Here is a 15,274-nt window from a genome sequence, read left to right as displayed (position 1 = left end):
GAAAAACATAATGAAACACCCCTTCAGGGTTAATATCCAATTTAGACACGGTATAAAAACTTCAGCGAGTGTTTCCTTTGTCATTTGAAAAAGGATCATGCTAAAAACAATAGAAATCAGTTTAAGCTTAAGAAAAAAAATATTAATGCTCACAAAGCAGGAGATGGATATACAAAGTTATAACAACATTTCCAAGTGTCAAGAGTGAGAAGTATCATCAATATTCAAAGAGAGCCACTGGGCACAGAACAAGCCTGGCAGAGGTAGGAAGTGGAAGATTTTAAAGACTCTGTAAAGAAAACTAGTGAGAGTTGTTTCTTAAGACTAGTTCTGCAAAACAGACACCTTCAAAGCAGATGATGCTTATGTTTAGAGAAAGAATGGAGCACTGCACAACCCAAAGAACACTGTCCCCACAGTGAAACACAGTGGTCGGAGTATTATTCTGTGGGGATGCTTTAGTGCTTGAGAAACTGAGAATCTCATCAGGTTTGAGGGAATCGTGAAGAACGAAGGATATGTGAAGATTCTGAAAGAAAAGCAGTGAGCAGCAAAACTGGGTCTTGATCGTCGCTTTGTCTTCCAACACGACAGTGACCCAAAACATGCTCCTGGGGAAGAACTACCTTCAGAAGACCAAAGTGAAAGTGACACACTGGCCTTAACAAAGCCCTGACGTGAATCCCACTGAACATCTGTCACGTTACATAAAGACCAAGGTCCATGCCAAAAGCCCATCAAATCTGGAGGAGCTTGAGAGATGTGCTAAAGACATGACGTGTGAGAGACTTTTTGAAAACTACAACAAGTAATAACAGGCTGTTATTCAGCAAAACGACTTTACATATGACTATTAGCATCGTAATTTTGACCCTGATAGTTTTTCTTCTTTATGAAATAACTTTGTTTCTCTGTGCAAATGAAAATAATGTAAATATCCAAAATAAAAGCAGGATGTTCTAAAAAGCTGTGTTTTAAAAAATCCCTTGCTCGGTTTAACAGCACTTGGGAAATACTTTAGAAAATCAGATGAACAGTATTACGATTTACAATTGTCCAAACGTACCCTGACTATGTTGCTTTCAACTTGCTGCCTGTCTGCCTCTGTAAATCAGTCTGTTTTCACATCAGCTGTCTTTCATGCTGTCTCTGTATCAGCCAGATAGTGCAGCCTGGCCTCCCATATTGGATTTGCTCCTTTAATAATTGATGGAGGAGGTATTTTGTAAAGCTAAAGGCCAGTAATCCTTGGTGTCAAATTCAAAATTAGTTCCTCTTGTATTATTCATGTGCACGAGGGCAAGAGGTTAATAAGAGGAAATAGATAGATAGATAGATAGATAGATAGATAGATAGATAGATAGATAGATAGATAGATAGATAGATAGATAGATAGATAGATAGATAGATAGATAGATAGATAGATAGATAGATAGATAGATGATAGATAGATAGAGTTAAATAAACTGGGGATGAAGTAAATTCTCATGTAGTAGAAGGTTAACAAAATACTCAGACACAAGCACATTCATAAAGACAGATAAATGTCAAACCGGTTTCTATAATTTTTGAAAAAAACTCCCTCATAGTTCATACATACATCTTATCAGACAAAGAGAGGACTGGATTACATGTAATGGGATTACATTAATCTGATTACATTGAGATGAAGGCTGTGATAAATTATTAAAGTCCTCAAGTTCTCTGTGCCTTCGAAAAAAGGAGATAATTGCTGATAAGCCGTGTGAATCAGACGGAGTGCGATATCACAGCCCCAGAGGATGCAGACTGGTGCAAAGGCAGGAGAAAGATGTTGACGACAAACTGCGCCTAACATTTGGTAAATAAACTATAGAAATGGTCTGCAACAACAAGTTAGTCATAAATACAGAAAACTTAAAATATTAAGTTTCAAAGACTTGCAGAAAGCCGTTCAGTGGTTGCATGTGTAGGTCAGGCAACCTGTAGTGACCTGGTGAATGACGAACTGACACTGCTGCTCTCAGCTTGACATTGGTTAGAAGCTTGGTGTTTCAAGCTATAGTAGTTTTTGGTTGCTTTATGTAATCAAACAAGAAATTTAAAATGAAAGTAAAGAGTAAACAATAGCTTAACTTAAAAATGATCACAGACGGAGATAAACTCCAGTCTGGTCAAGGGTTGGCTGTGATTTCGCTATCGCCACCCCACATGCTTCGCAAAATTGAACTTATCGCTCTTTCAAATGAGTACAACACCTATTTGTCATTTCAGGAATGCTTACATGGGTTGTTTCAGGAACAAATGGCCGTTATGATTGTTGAGGTGGAAGACAAGTCGTTTGTCTTATCAGTGCACAAAAATGTTGTGAAATATCCGGTTCATCTTTCGCAAACTTGGAAGAAATGGCTGCACTGACTTTTTTGGAAAGCAGTGTTTTCCTCTGCAGTCTTTAACACTATTCTTATTTTTATTCATCATACTTAGACACATGGACCAATATTTCTGTTACACCATGTTGCAGTTTCCATAGGAGAAAGAAAAATTACTAAAATTAAACACTTTTATTTTAAAAACTATTTTGCTGTGAGCAATAGGCTTTGCAGATAAGAGGAAGCAAGTACAGAAACCAAACATGTAAACCTGAGAACGTCCAAAGAGAACACCAGTGGGGAGCGGAAGGGTCAAAGCAAGAGCTGAAGGGAGGAGACACAACAACCTGTCAAACACCCAGAAAACGCCATAGACTAAATACAAACTAGGGAGAGGAAAGAAAAGTAAGGAACTTCAAATTGAAATGTTTCAATTTGAAGATCTACACAACAATGACTGACGCAATGCTGTAATATAACAAATGAGGATGATTTATCTGAAGTGGCCCTGGCTCTGCCCAGCCACTGATCGTCACAAGACTGAAGACACCATAGTTTAAGTTGTGCAGAGTTCAGTGTGAGTGACCGTTGGACAAGACTGAGACATCAGAGACCGTGAAGACTCCCTCAGGAATACAGAGAGAGAGGCAGAAAGAGAGAGATCATAGCTGTTGAACTTGTTTTCCATCCTTTCCTTTGTTTGAGGGAAGACTGTATGAGCCAGGAGGCCCTGAGCAGCAGCTGGCAGGTAGGAAGAGGGGAGAGAGAAGGAAGCAGTGAGGTTGGAGATAAGTGAGAGAGGTTGGACAAAGAAGAGAAAGGGGGAGGAGGTAGAGGGACAGATAGATGGTTAAGTGAAATGAGTCTAGAGCAGAGGAGACAAAGATGAGAATGTGGAGAATTTGGCCACGCAAGGTGAATCATGTGTTTAAGTACTTTTTACTTCAGTAGGAATTTTTTAATAAAAAAAGTGGAGAAACTGAAGAAATTAAGGACATTTGTGTGATGGAAACATCAAAGAAAATGCAAAGTATGAAATGCGGAAAGCAGTTTAAAGTAAACTGAAATTACGATTCAAATTACAGCTATGTGGTCGCCAGTGTGTTAACTGCAAAGCCTTTTGAAAAATAGAGTTTAGCAAGGGTGCAGCAGCAATACAGACCAGTGATGTGAATATGCAGAATGAAATGAAAGTAGCTCATTTTATTACAGTAGATGCATGCACGCCTACAGCACACACACACAGTGGGTCTCTGTTAGCCAGAGAGTCAATAGCCTGCAGACAGACAAGTGTGATTACACCAGATACTGTTCCTCTCACTGCTCAGTGGTTTCTCTCTCTCACTCTGTCTCAATCAGGGAAGGGGAGGGGGGTAAATTAAGGCAAGGAGAGAAAGGGAGATGAAATGACAGAACAACCACTCGCTGTTCGTTCTATCTCAGTGTGTCTGTTAAGTGAGTTGTGAACTTACAGTACAATAAAATTGCTTTATGACAGTCGAGACGCTTTATTTATCAGGTGTTTGGAAGTTCTTTTGTATGCAAATATTAACACACATAATCATTCTTGCAAAAAATGCAGTATGCTGATTTTCAAAGAAAGCTTTAAAGGTGGATTACAGGTAACTGAAAAATAATTCCTGTAATATCATGCCAGATGTACTTTCATTCATTATAGCTAGAGATTTCAAAAGATATTGTTCAATGAGCCTAGTTCTGCTGGAACCAGGTCCTGTTAAAAGAGTGTTTTTCCTTCCCACTGTCAAGTGCTTGCTTTTTGTTTGATTGTTGGGGTTTTCTGTGTTATTATAGGGTCTTTACCTTACAATATGAAGTGCCTCAAGGTGACTAGCGTAGTGATGTGGTGCTATATGAATAAAAGTGGAATGAAATAGAATGTAGCTCATGAGTAGCATCATTTTTGTGAAACAGGCTGCAACAGCAGTAGAAGAGCAAAACAATAGTAAATGGAACAAGCCTAACCTTGCAGACATAAGTAATAATTGTTTCATCTCACAAATGAATTTTTAACTTTGAATTTTTGGTTGACATCCTGTCTCCCTCCATTAAAATGAAACTACCATTAAAATTAGAGACTCTTAATTTCTTTGCACACAAACAAACTTACAAATTCATCAAATTATTTCCCCCTCAGTACATGAAAGAGTTTTGGTTCTTTTTGTAACATCATCCTTTAACCAAACAAATTAGGAAAAGCCAAAGTCAAGATCTCCTTGGTGTGAATTATACCAAACCACTTCTCTGTGCTTTTTTTTTTACTTCTTGTATAATGGAGCAATAGAGAAATACACTGGCACACATACCCGAACAGTACAAGTGTACAGTCTCTGAATTACCATTTCTGGCTGTGTGTCAGTTGCTGAAACACAGTTTTAGTGCAGTAACAACAGATGCTACAGCAGCTCTGTCTCCTTCATAGAGGGAATATTTATTCACCACACAAGGCCTTTAAAGAGACAGAGATGGAGAGTCCACCCGCACCGTGCGCGCACACAAACACATATACAGTATATCTGTAAGGAAACATCTAAGATACTTTTTTAAACCTTCCAAGTTACTTGTAAAATGTTCATATACACCAGAAATACATTAATTTCAGGTTGAACAAGCGGTAAACAAACCTGATAATCAGTCTGTAAGAAGGTCAACCATAGCTTAATGTCCGACACGTACAGCTGAATGTGTTAATGTGTGTGTGTGTGTGTGTGTGTGTGTGTGTGTGTGTGTGTGTGTGTGTGTGTGTGTGTGTGTGTGTGTGTGTGTGTGTGTGTTTGTGTGTGTGCTGCTCCTGCTGCGAGTGCCAGTTGTCCATTCACTTACACCAGGGAGCCTCAAACACTCAATCACCCGTTTATCTCAGCTTGTCTCACCCCCAGACAAACACACACACATGCAACACCCTGACCGGGCAGATGGTTGTGCCACCCCTGCCAAAGCAGTGTAACAACACACACACACAAACACACAGACACACAAATGAAGGGGAGGAGACAGTCTGTTTCAGCTGCCTCTCCTGGTCAAAGAGAGGCTGGCATCAACCGTGCCCTCTATCAATCCATCATGCTGCCATCTCTCTCTCTCTCTCTTTCTCTCTTACTCTCCATTTTGCCCTGTGGGGACCCCTTTCATGCCCACCTGTTACAGTTGCTGTTTCATTTTATATTCTGCCTCAGTTACAAGGTGTCCCCTTTGGTGCATTTAACCACTTGTGGTGCTGGAGAACAATATTAAATTAAACTAAGTCTGTCAGATTCCTGTGCAACTGTATGAGAACAGAAGAAACAACTGTATTGCAGTCCTACAAGTGCAGTAAAGAAACTATGGTAAAGAGACAGACAGAGCAGCTGCTAGCCAGGATTTATCCCTGAATGCTGCATGGTCAGTACATCACTGCTTTTAAATTTACACTGCCAACCTCTTGTCATGAATTGTCCTACAGTATCTGGGCATGAGTATAGTGTACTTAAATGCAATTAGAGCAAGTCTGAACCCCACCCATGAAAAATGTCCCACCTTGCTATATAAAGAGAAAGCCACTTGAGCACTGGCACTAAGTGTTGGCAAGGGAGACGTATTGGATGCTGTAAAGCTACAGTTTAAAAGTGTCTGCTTTTTTTTGAGGCAGTTAATTTAATGGTGGATTTGGATGCCACAAGAAAGGCATTAACCAAGACACTACTGGTAAGGTGACACCCGTGGAGAGGGTGATGGAGGAAGCTAAAGCTGGAAGAGGCAACAGCGAGGGGAACAGATGAACCGCTGGACAAATAGAATGAAAGCTGGGGACAGATTTAGTATGAGAGGAAGGAAGGAGTGTAAACCTGGACAGAAATTAGTTAAGAAGAGATGAAAATAAAAGAAACCAAAATGTTTTGGTGGAGTTTGACAGGCCAGCCCAATGATGTGCAACATTTCATGTTGCAACACTCAGCTGTGTGTAACAAATCAGAAAATCGAATGCGAGCCAATCGGTCTGCGTGCATCTGCCAGTTCTGGCTAGGCTGGATATTAAGACAAAGGTGGAGTGAATATGTTACTAGTTTAACTACATCTTCAGTCAGTCAGCAATGGTCAGTTGTTTTTTGTCTTGTAAAGCCCACAGACACACAGGCCTTGAGACTGGTTGACAACCTAAGTAAACGTGTATCCCCTAATTGGTTGAAATTGGTTTTTGCTGGGCAAAATCAGTCACAAAGAGGGTGCTGTATCATAAACCTGCTTAAGATTTCTTTGATCCATATCCAATTGCAGCGTTCAACCATATTTTGGATGGAAGACACCGCATCCCTGCAAACACTTGCTAGCTTAACACCAACAAAGCAATCACAAGGTTTTCAGTGCAATGTCTTTGCCATCAGTTTCACCTGCTGCCACAACTACTCACCAACATGTGTTTTTCTCTAGTGACCTGTGGTTACCATTGGGTCACTAGGTCTTTAGGTTTGTGTGGTTGGGGCTTAGCAGTCTATTGTCCAGCAACCTCTCACAACTAGTCAGGGAATACTGATTTTTTTCATAGTGACTGGTGGTTGTTAGGCGGTTGCCACCATGTCCATAGCTATGACTGAGGTGTAAATTTAGAAAATAAAAATGGAAAATACACAGAGTACCCAAAATTTAGCATAAAATGGAGTCAGCGCCTTGGACTGCAGTTGTAGCAAGAAAAATTTTAATGGTTACTGACAACTTTCAGAAATATGGTGAGGTCTGCCTTTTTCAGGTATATAAAATTGTGTTATATCTGTTTCACTCCAGCCAGGGATCTTCTAGATTTGATGTCTACAACATCAAGAGACACTTACAGAGCCCTCCACTATTCATTCAGGTTGGTGGGGATAGAAAAGCAGGATAAAATTGATCATTTTGACCGCTCTAACAGCTGTCGTGCTGCTTTACCCCGAGGCTACGCACACACCCAAACACATGCGTGTACACACGCATATGCACGGAGGCCAAACAGACCTTACAGTTACCACATAAATCACCTCCTTAACAAAGGGAATGACAGCTGATCTTAACAGACGAGAGAGATCACAGTGTGAATAAATGGCACGGTACAAGGGAGCATCTGGGTACATCTTAATACGCACGCGTGTGTGTAGATGTGTGCATTTGTGTCTGAATCTCAGTCATTAACAAAACTTGGCTCAAAAGAAACAGTTTACTTTTCTCATACGTCAAACTTAGACTTACGTAAACTTCAAATCCACACACACACACACACACACTCAAAACTCTTACACACGTACGTAAGCTCACAAGACATACTTATACCTGTTTCCACCTTACAAACCAACGCATCCTTATAGATTAAACCACGCACCTTAATCTCCTCTTTAATTCTTCAATGTCTCAGAAAAACTTACAAGCCAGCAGAACCCAGATTAGATTAGGTAGCGCTTGTACAACGTGGCAGTGATGCAAAAAATTCAAGCATGCTGCGGAAAAAAAAAATTAAAATCAAAATACTGAGTCAACCGTTTGCATCAGATTTGTTGAGTAAATCCAACACGATTACACAGTGTAAGAAGGTAATGTGATATTTTCTGCCTGCGACACAAAATACCAGAGTGCACAAATGTACTATGAGTTGTTGGGTTTAAGCACAAATCTACAGTAGTTTGCTGCTCTGATGTTTAACAGTGAGACCCATCTGCATTGTAGTCTATGCTCATTCAGAAGTTCATTTTCAAATATGAATACTGCACCTTGTTTATCTGATTTACTCCCACAGGCTTGTACGATTAACTCAAGTACGCCTTCATTAACACCACCTGTTATATCTAAATATGTTAATTCAACTAACTGAAACAGTCCTGTTTAATACTTGATTATATAACAGAGGATACTGAGTCATCTTGTCTCCAGTCTATCAGCATATGATAGTATCAGTATATGTAGGGCCTTGTGTTTTAGTATCAGCTTTTAAGCAATTAATCTATTACTTTGACCAGCTGAATAAAACCCATCCATTCAATCATGTTTTCCACTTATTCAGTGTAAAGTTGCATGAGGTGGGTGGAGAGGCCTATTCTGGATGCAATAGGGCGAGACTTGGGGTAAACCTTAGACAGGTTGCCAATCTTTTGTGGGGCTAAAAATGATAGACAGAAAACTATTCACACTCGCAGTCATACCTATCGTCAGTTTAGAATTACCAGTCACCAAGCGCTCCACTATTCAGATTGGTGGCGATGCTCTCTTCCACAGTGTCTTACTTCTGTCTTCCTCCTATCACCCAAAGCCACTCGCAGCAGATGGCTGCCCCTCCCTGAGCCTGATTTTTCTGTTAAAAGTCAGTTTTTCCTTCCCCCTGTCGCCAAAGCATTCACTCAAGGAGATCATTTGATAACTGGGGTTTTCTCTGCTTTCTCTGTGTTACAGTAGGGTGCTTGCAATATAAAGCACCTTGAAGTAACTGTTGTTGTGATTTGCCTATATCAATATATATATAATTGAATTGATTTAAAAATGGAATCAACTGCATTAAGTTTTTTAGAAATCTTATCTCAATATTTTGACTATTCATTCACAACTTTTCTGTAGCCACCACATTTGGCATCTGCATCTGGACTCTATGCAGTCCTGTGAAAGGCAAAGTACAACCCACGATTCAAGAGCTTGTGGAACCACCTTATAACTTGAAGCAACTGTTCACTGTATGACTTTATCAGTAATCACTTATCAATCATGAGTTATCAGTTGTCATTATGGAGGATTTTTAACCCACTCTTAACTTTAAAGTTTCTAAAGCTCTTTTACTTTGTTTGGATTTTGCTTATGCACGACTCCAGAAAGTTGCCACCACTACATTTCAGTCTTGTTGAGGTCTGGACACCTTCTTTTGCTTTTCAGTCATTCTCTCTTTTCTTCAGCTTATTGATTTTTTAAGACCAGTTTATCTAGTGTTTGGAAGTACACTGCAACATGCTCCTCCAAAGACGTTTAAGGTTAACCCGTGCTCATTTTGGGGGCTAATTTCACATTCAGCAAACCAGTGTTGCTTTTTATATATGAATAAACTATGATTTGTCTGACTGACTTACAAATACAGCAGCCACATGGAATCACTCCTACAGTAATGCATAACTCATCAAAGATCATTTAAGTACTAAATCTCCATCTGTCCATCTATCAGACCAGTTCCAGAAGTATTTGGTTGGTACGTTGTTCCAAAGATCGAGGTGAAGCTGTTACAGTTCTTGTGTGGATGAAGTCTTTCTATAGTCACATTAGAGATTTATGATGTGATATACTTGCTGTTATGGAGCACCGTGGCATGGATGGTTTTAACGTGTGCCCAGCGTAATCCAGTCTACAACATTTGTCATTAATAACAATTAAAAATAAGTAGTAATATTAATTTTTTACAACTGTGCATAATAATATTGTTATTCAGTGTCTGTTCAGATACTAGCTTCTGCTTATTGGTGCATATGTTTTCAAATGTAAATGATAATTGAAAATCCTTTATTTAAATTGTAAAACTGTATGGAAACGAAAATCAATGGAAGCAAAATGTTGTCGTATGGGCTGTATTGGTCTTTCACCGATATTAGCCTCTTTTTAAATGTCTTCTGTCTTATTTGAAGAAAATCATGGTGTCTGTTGACAAAAATCATTGAAAATTTATAAACTGAGTATGTGTAAGTGTGGTTTTTTCTTCATTTGTCCTTTTTTAAATGTATTTTTATTTGTAAGTGGATAAATATGTGTTTATAGGTTTGTAGTATGAGGGCAGTGGCATTTGTATTTATGTGTTTTGTATGTCTGGTGGTGTATTTTTTAGCATAATTATTGCATTTGAAACACACACCTGTGTGTGTGTGTGTGTGTGTGTGTGTGTGTGTGTGTGTGTGTGTGTGTGTGTGTGTGTGTGTGTGTGACAGACAGGACCACTAAGCCAGTCAACAAAAGGGTCTGGTGCTGGTGCTGTGGTCCCCTCTGTGTCTATCTCAGGTAGAGTATGTTACCACTAATGCCTTCTAAGATCCCTACGACGCCATCCCAGAAGCCCACTCTCTCTCCCACAATCCTCTTTGCTCCCTGGGTCCCTAAGCACCTTGGCGTAGGGAAGGTGGCTCGCTGCGGATTGTCTTAATCTCTCCTTTTCCTTTAGAAAAGGGCTAAGCCAACCCGAATGTCACTCTCCCTATCACACCAAGAACCAACTGGTTACAAGGATATATATATTTTCTCTTCTTCTTGGTTCTGAATCTGTTTCACTAACCTCTCACCTCTCTCTCAACTTCTCTTTCCCTGTTTTTTTTTCAAGAAGTTGAGTCAACTTCTTGGTAAAATTTGATTTATAAAAAAGGAAAAAAAACTCGAGATTGAGTATAGCATGAGCACAATGAAGAGTTTGATACTTTCAAACGGGCTATCTGGGGTTAGAACTATTTGTTTTTGTGTTTTCCATATAAGTCTGTCAAACTGTCAGTTAGAGGAAAGTGAACGCCTTTTATTTCTGGTCACAGACTCTGGGTCTTACACATAGGTTGGCGTGATTCTTTTTGACACACAGTTGATGGTAGGTTTCAGTGGCTGTGCTGAGGTCGTTCCAAGGTTGCCTGAAGTGAAGGGAAGCTAACAGAGTAAACTCTGAAAACATCAACAACCACGGCATGAACAAACTAATGTTTTTCTTCCCGTGGACGAGTAAATCCTGCGCCTGTCTTTTTGTCTCCTGTGTTTTGGGGTTTTTGGGATGATTTTAGCACAGCTGCTATTAGCCTTCATGTTAATCCCCTTGGAGAATAAACTCATTAGAACATTAATCACTGGATTCTAATTACTTCTCTCTCTCTCTCTTTGCTCTCCCTCTCTCTCTCTCTCTTTCTGCCTCTCTCTCCCTCTTCTTCAGGTACATAGACACACCGCCGCTCTGAATTCACTGGGGAAAAGTTACAGTAAAATGAATAAATAACTAAGTCACTGCTACACTATGTGCTCTGTCTTTTTAGTGACACAGCTTGAACTTATTGTAGCCAGTTAATAGAATTTTTTAAAGGTATGTGCACTAAACACTTTGCAGAATATTTTCCTTTGTGTCAGTGTCATCTATAGTTTGAGGCATAGTCAGTGATCATCACCAAAGATGTGGATGTAATGAAAACACTACTTTCAACAAGCTTTTCTTTCATTCTCAGAAGACAAGAGTGATTTCCAGGAATTATACGTGCTGTTAAAATGTCCTTCTGGATCTTTAGATAATAAAAAAAAACAGTAAAAATAGCAAGAATAAAGAAATGCACTCAAAGCAACTTTATCATGCAAATATTGAGTTGTGAACCTCTTAATTATTTGTGGCACAGATTCATCAAGGTGTTGACATCACATATTTGCTCTGAACAGTGGATGTCTTGCCTCTGTTTTTCACCATGTCCCAAAGGTGGTGTAGCTGATTGAGAGCTGGTGACTGTCCATTTCAGTTCAGTGAACTCACTGTCATGTTCAAGAAACCAGTTTGAGATATCTCAGCTTCAGAAGATGGACACATGGTTACTAAGAGTACAGGCCTGCTCACACAGGCTATGGAGTGTAAATGATGCTTAGTCTGTACTAAGCGGTCCAAGTTGTTTATGTCAATTTGTGACCCTACCATCCGATTTGTTGCAGCAAGAATCAAGACTCGTGAGATCATCGAATGTTTTCCCAAATTTAGCAGGTCCTCTTGACCACAACTACATCCCCAAATGCATTCAGTTGTTGCCTTGTGATTGGCTGACTAAATATTTGATTTGACAAGTTTTCATCTCTTCTTTTCGCTGGTGTACCTAATAAATTGGCTGCTGAATCTATATCACTGTATAATCCTTAGTTTAGTAAATCTGTATATAACCCACTATAAAGTTGTTGTTGTTGAGTCAGATGAGATGCTCAAAATTTAACTTGGGAACAAATTCTCACTTTGCTTGAAAAAGTCAGCATACATATTATAAATCCAGGTCTCATATAAACTTCATGCCTGAAAAGAAGTCGGTGACGTGGCTCACCTTCTTTTCATTCTTACTTTGCAACCTCTGCGGAGCTTTTGTTGCTGCTAAAGACGATCTTCGCCCTCACGTCTGTACGGAAGCTGATTTCATCTTTTAGTTCAGAACTATTTTCAACAGACTTCCCATAGGATGTTTTCTGTGTTCGACATATGGCTCAGACAAACACCTACATATCCTTGCTCCGCCACTAATTTGGAAAACGAAGGTTGGCAGGATCGGGCTCGTGAGACAAAAGAGCACCACCTGCCGAAACTCACATTACTCAATTTGTTAAGTCCTCACAGCAGCTTAAATGTCATGCGTTGCTCATTTAGGCCCTCTTCCAAGATTGAATTCAGACACACTGGGATTCCTTTTAATTCACACGCTGAGTGAAATGTTTGCATTTTTGGCGGGCATTGTCGGGGTGGGGGGGCATTTTGCCAACATTTTAAAGTTATGTGTGTATGTGTGTGTGTGTGCGTGTGTCAGCTGGGAGGACACTTCCTGCTAACAGGCCAGAGCAGGCTCTGGGAGCCGGGGAGGAGGAAGGAGGATGGCACTGAGGCGTGGAGGTGCAGCTCCCTCACAGACACACGGGACCACACAACAAGACAACAAACTCTCTCCCTCCCTCCCTCCCACCTCCTCACCTGCCATATTTTTCTCTCCCTCCATCTCTCTGCCTATCTTTTCCCCTCAGCTTCTGAAAGTGGAAACAGAAATTTAAAAGCGGCATCAAGTTTTCATATTCTGAGTGCACTGCCACTGATAGCACTTGATACCCCCACAGCATTTACTTGGCTTAACCGTTTAAAAGCGTCATTTTTAAGTGTGTGTGTGTTCTGGGTGGGACTGTTTAGCTGTCACCTACACAGAACCTATGATGCAGGGTCTTAGCGGTAGCTTCTCATGGCTGAATGCACAGGACACACACACACACACACAGCGTTGACAGGCAGAGGTAAACGGAGCAGAACTGTGCTAATCCACCTCTGCCTGGGAGAGAGCGAGAGAGAGAGCAAGAGGTGAAGTAAGAAAAGATGGATGTGCGGTGCAGCCGGTGTTTTCTTAAATCCTCAAAATCTCTCTAAATGACACATCATTGCAAGCGTATTTTGTGCAGCCTAGTGTTTGCACCTGCAAAAGTTTACTAAAAGATACCAGATATACTGGGATGTGTTTTGGGGTCATGCATTGAATGATTAACCAGTTAAGGCTTTGAATATAATGAACCAATGTAATACTTTTAAGGATAAAAAATACTGAAGCAATTAAATATCAAGCTGCTGTTACATGTATATGAGAAGAACATAGACACATTCTTGTCTGTATATGGTCCCTTTTGTGATATTAGGAGCTGAAGTCCAAGTGAAGTTAACCATTCTTCTCCACATCCGATTAAATCGATAAAAACATTGACTGACAAATCAATAAAAATCACAGGATGCATACATTTTTGAACCACAAATAACAGAAAACTTATACAGTGGTTTTCCACTCTTGTTCAGCGATCAAGGCCCTTTTTACTATGATCAACATTCACCCAGTCAGGCAGGATTCATACAGCCAGCTATGACTGAGTAGGCAGCTCTGGTCAGCTGATTTACCACATGGTAGTAGCAGACTATCTCCTTGTACTTTAAAACATCCTCATTACTTTAACGATGATTTAACACATTTGAGGGGAGTTCTTATTTCACATTAGTGCGAGCCTTCAAACATCAAACCAGTCTGAGCCTGAACAGTAACACATGAAGGCGGTCCTGTTTTTGTATTAATCGCCAGGAGATGTGGCATAAAAGACATGAAAGATGATAAAAAACCTTTGTGGCAAAAAGTGGGTGTGTTTTCTTTTCTTTCTTTCTTTCTTTTTTTTTTTGGCACAACACCAAAATGACTGCAGGTGCCCGTAAGTTGCCGTTAGTTGCAGCTAGCGCTGTGGAACATGAGCGAACATAAGGAGAATAACATGTTGTGGCAGATAATTTCAAATGCAACGTTTCTATCAGCTTAACAAACATCAGCAAACACAAACTGCTTGTGTGCAGCTTGTGGCCCAGTGTGTTGCTAGCTAAAGGTCCAGCTGCTGTGTTTCACAGGAGAGAAAAGAAAGAGCTCACTCAGAGATGGAGAAAGATAAGAAAGACAGGACAGGAGAGGAAGAACAGAGGTTAGATGTAAAGGTAAGGATGCTCAGTGGGAGCTGACATACTGGAAATGTAAAGCCTACATGTGAGTCCTCATGTTTTTAAATCAAATATTGGGTCAGTACATGTGACGTTATGTTTTTTTATATTGTGAAATGTGCTGTAAAAGAAAGAGAGGGAGACTAACTGTTATTTAAAAGTTGCATGGAGAGCCTCTGCAGGTTAGTGAAGATGTAAACAGGTTAGTTTGCTGCACTGTGATGGATTTAAAGTAAAGAGCAGTGTGTGACTGGTGCACAGTGACTGTGGTTTCATGGTCAGAGTTAGGTTATATCCAGTATAGCAGAATTGAATTTGAAGTTAAGCTGATGATGCTGAGATTCGTTCACTGAATCCCACCTTCATACCAACTTTATGCTGTCTAATATAAAGAGTATAAACAATGTACTGTCAGTGTAGAGGATGGAAATCTGCCAGGACCACTCATAAAACATCTGTTAAATTGAGGTGTGTAAATCCACAAAGAGCAGTAAACCTCAGAGCAGTAGCCCAGATCAGCTGATCACAGCCTGTACATTAAGAAAATCTACTGAAGCTCTCCATAGAAATTCCTTTCCCCACAATGAGCTACCACAACTGATTTCTAGGTTCCTCCACCTGCTGAATGTGCTTTAACCTCTTCGCTACACATTCTCCTCTTTAGAGGGAAAGTCACCCTATACAATGTGGGCTCGTGTTCCATTCAACAGATTCAAGCTGAGTTCACTAGAATTAA

The sequence above is a fragment of the Rhamphochromis longiceps genome, linkage group LG17 (genome assembly GCF_057381845.1).
Source record: "Rhamphochromis longiceps isolate RC_006_pf linkage group LG17, R_longiceps_female_GT1.1, whole genome shotgun sequence".
In the NCBI taxonomy this organism is placed as follows: domain Eukaryota; kingdom Metazoa; phylum Chordata; class Actinopteri; order Cichliformes; family Cichlidae; genus Rhamphochromis; species Rhamphochromis longiceps.
Note: the sequence above shows the minus strand (reverse complement) of the source record.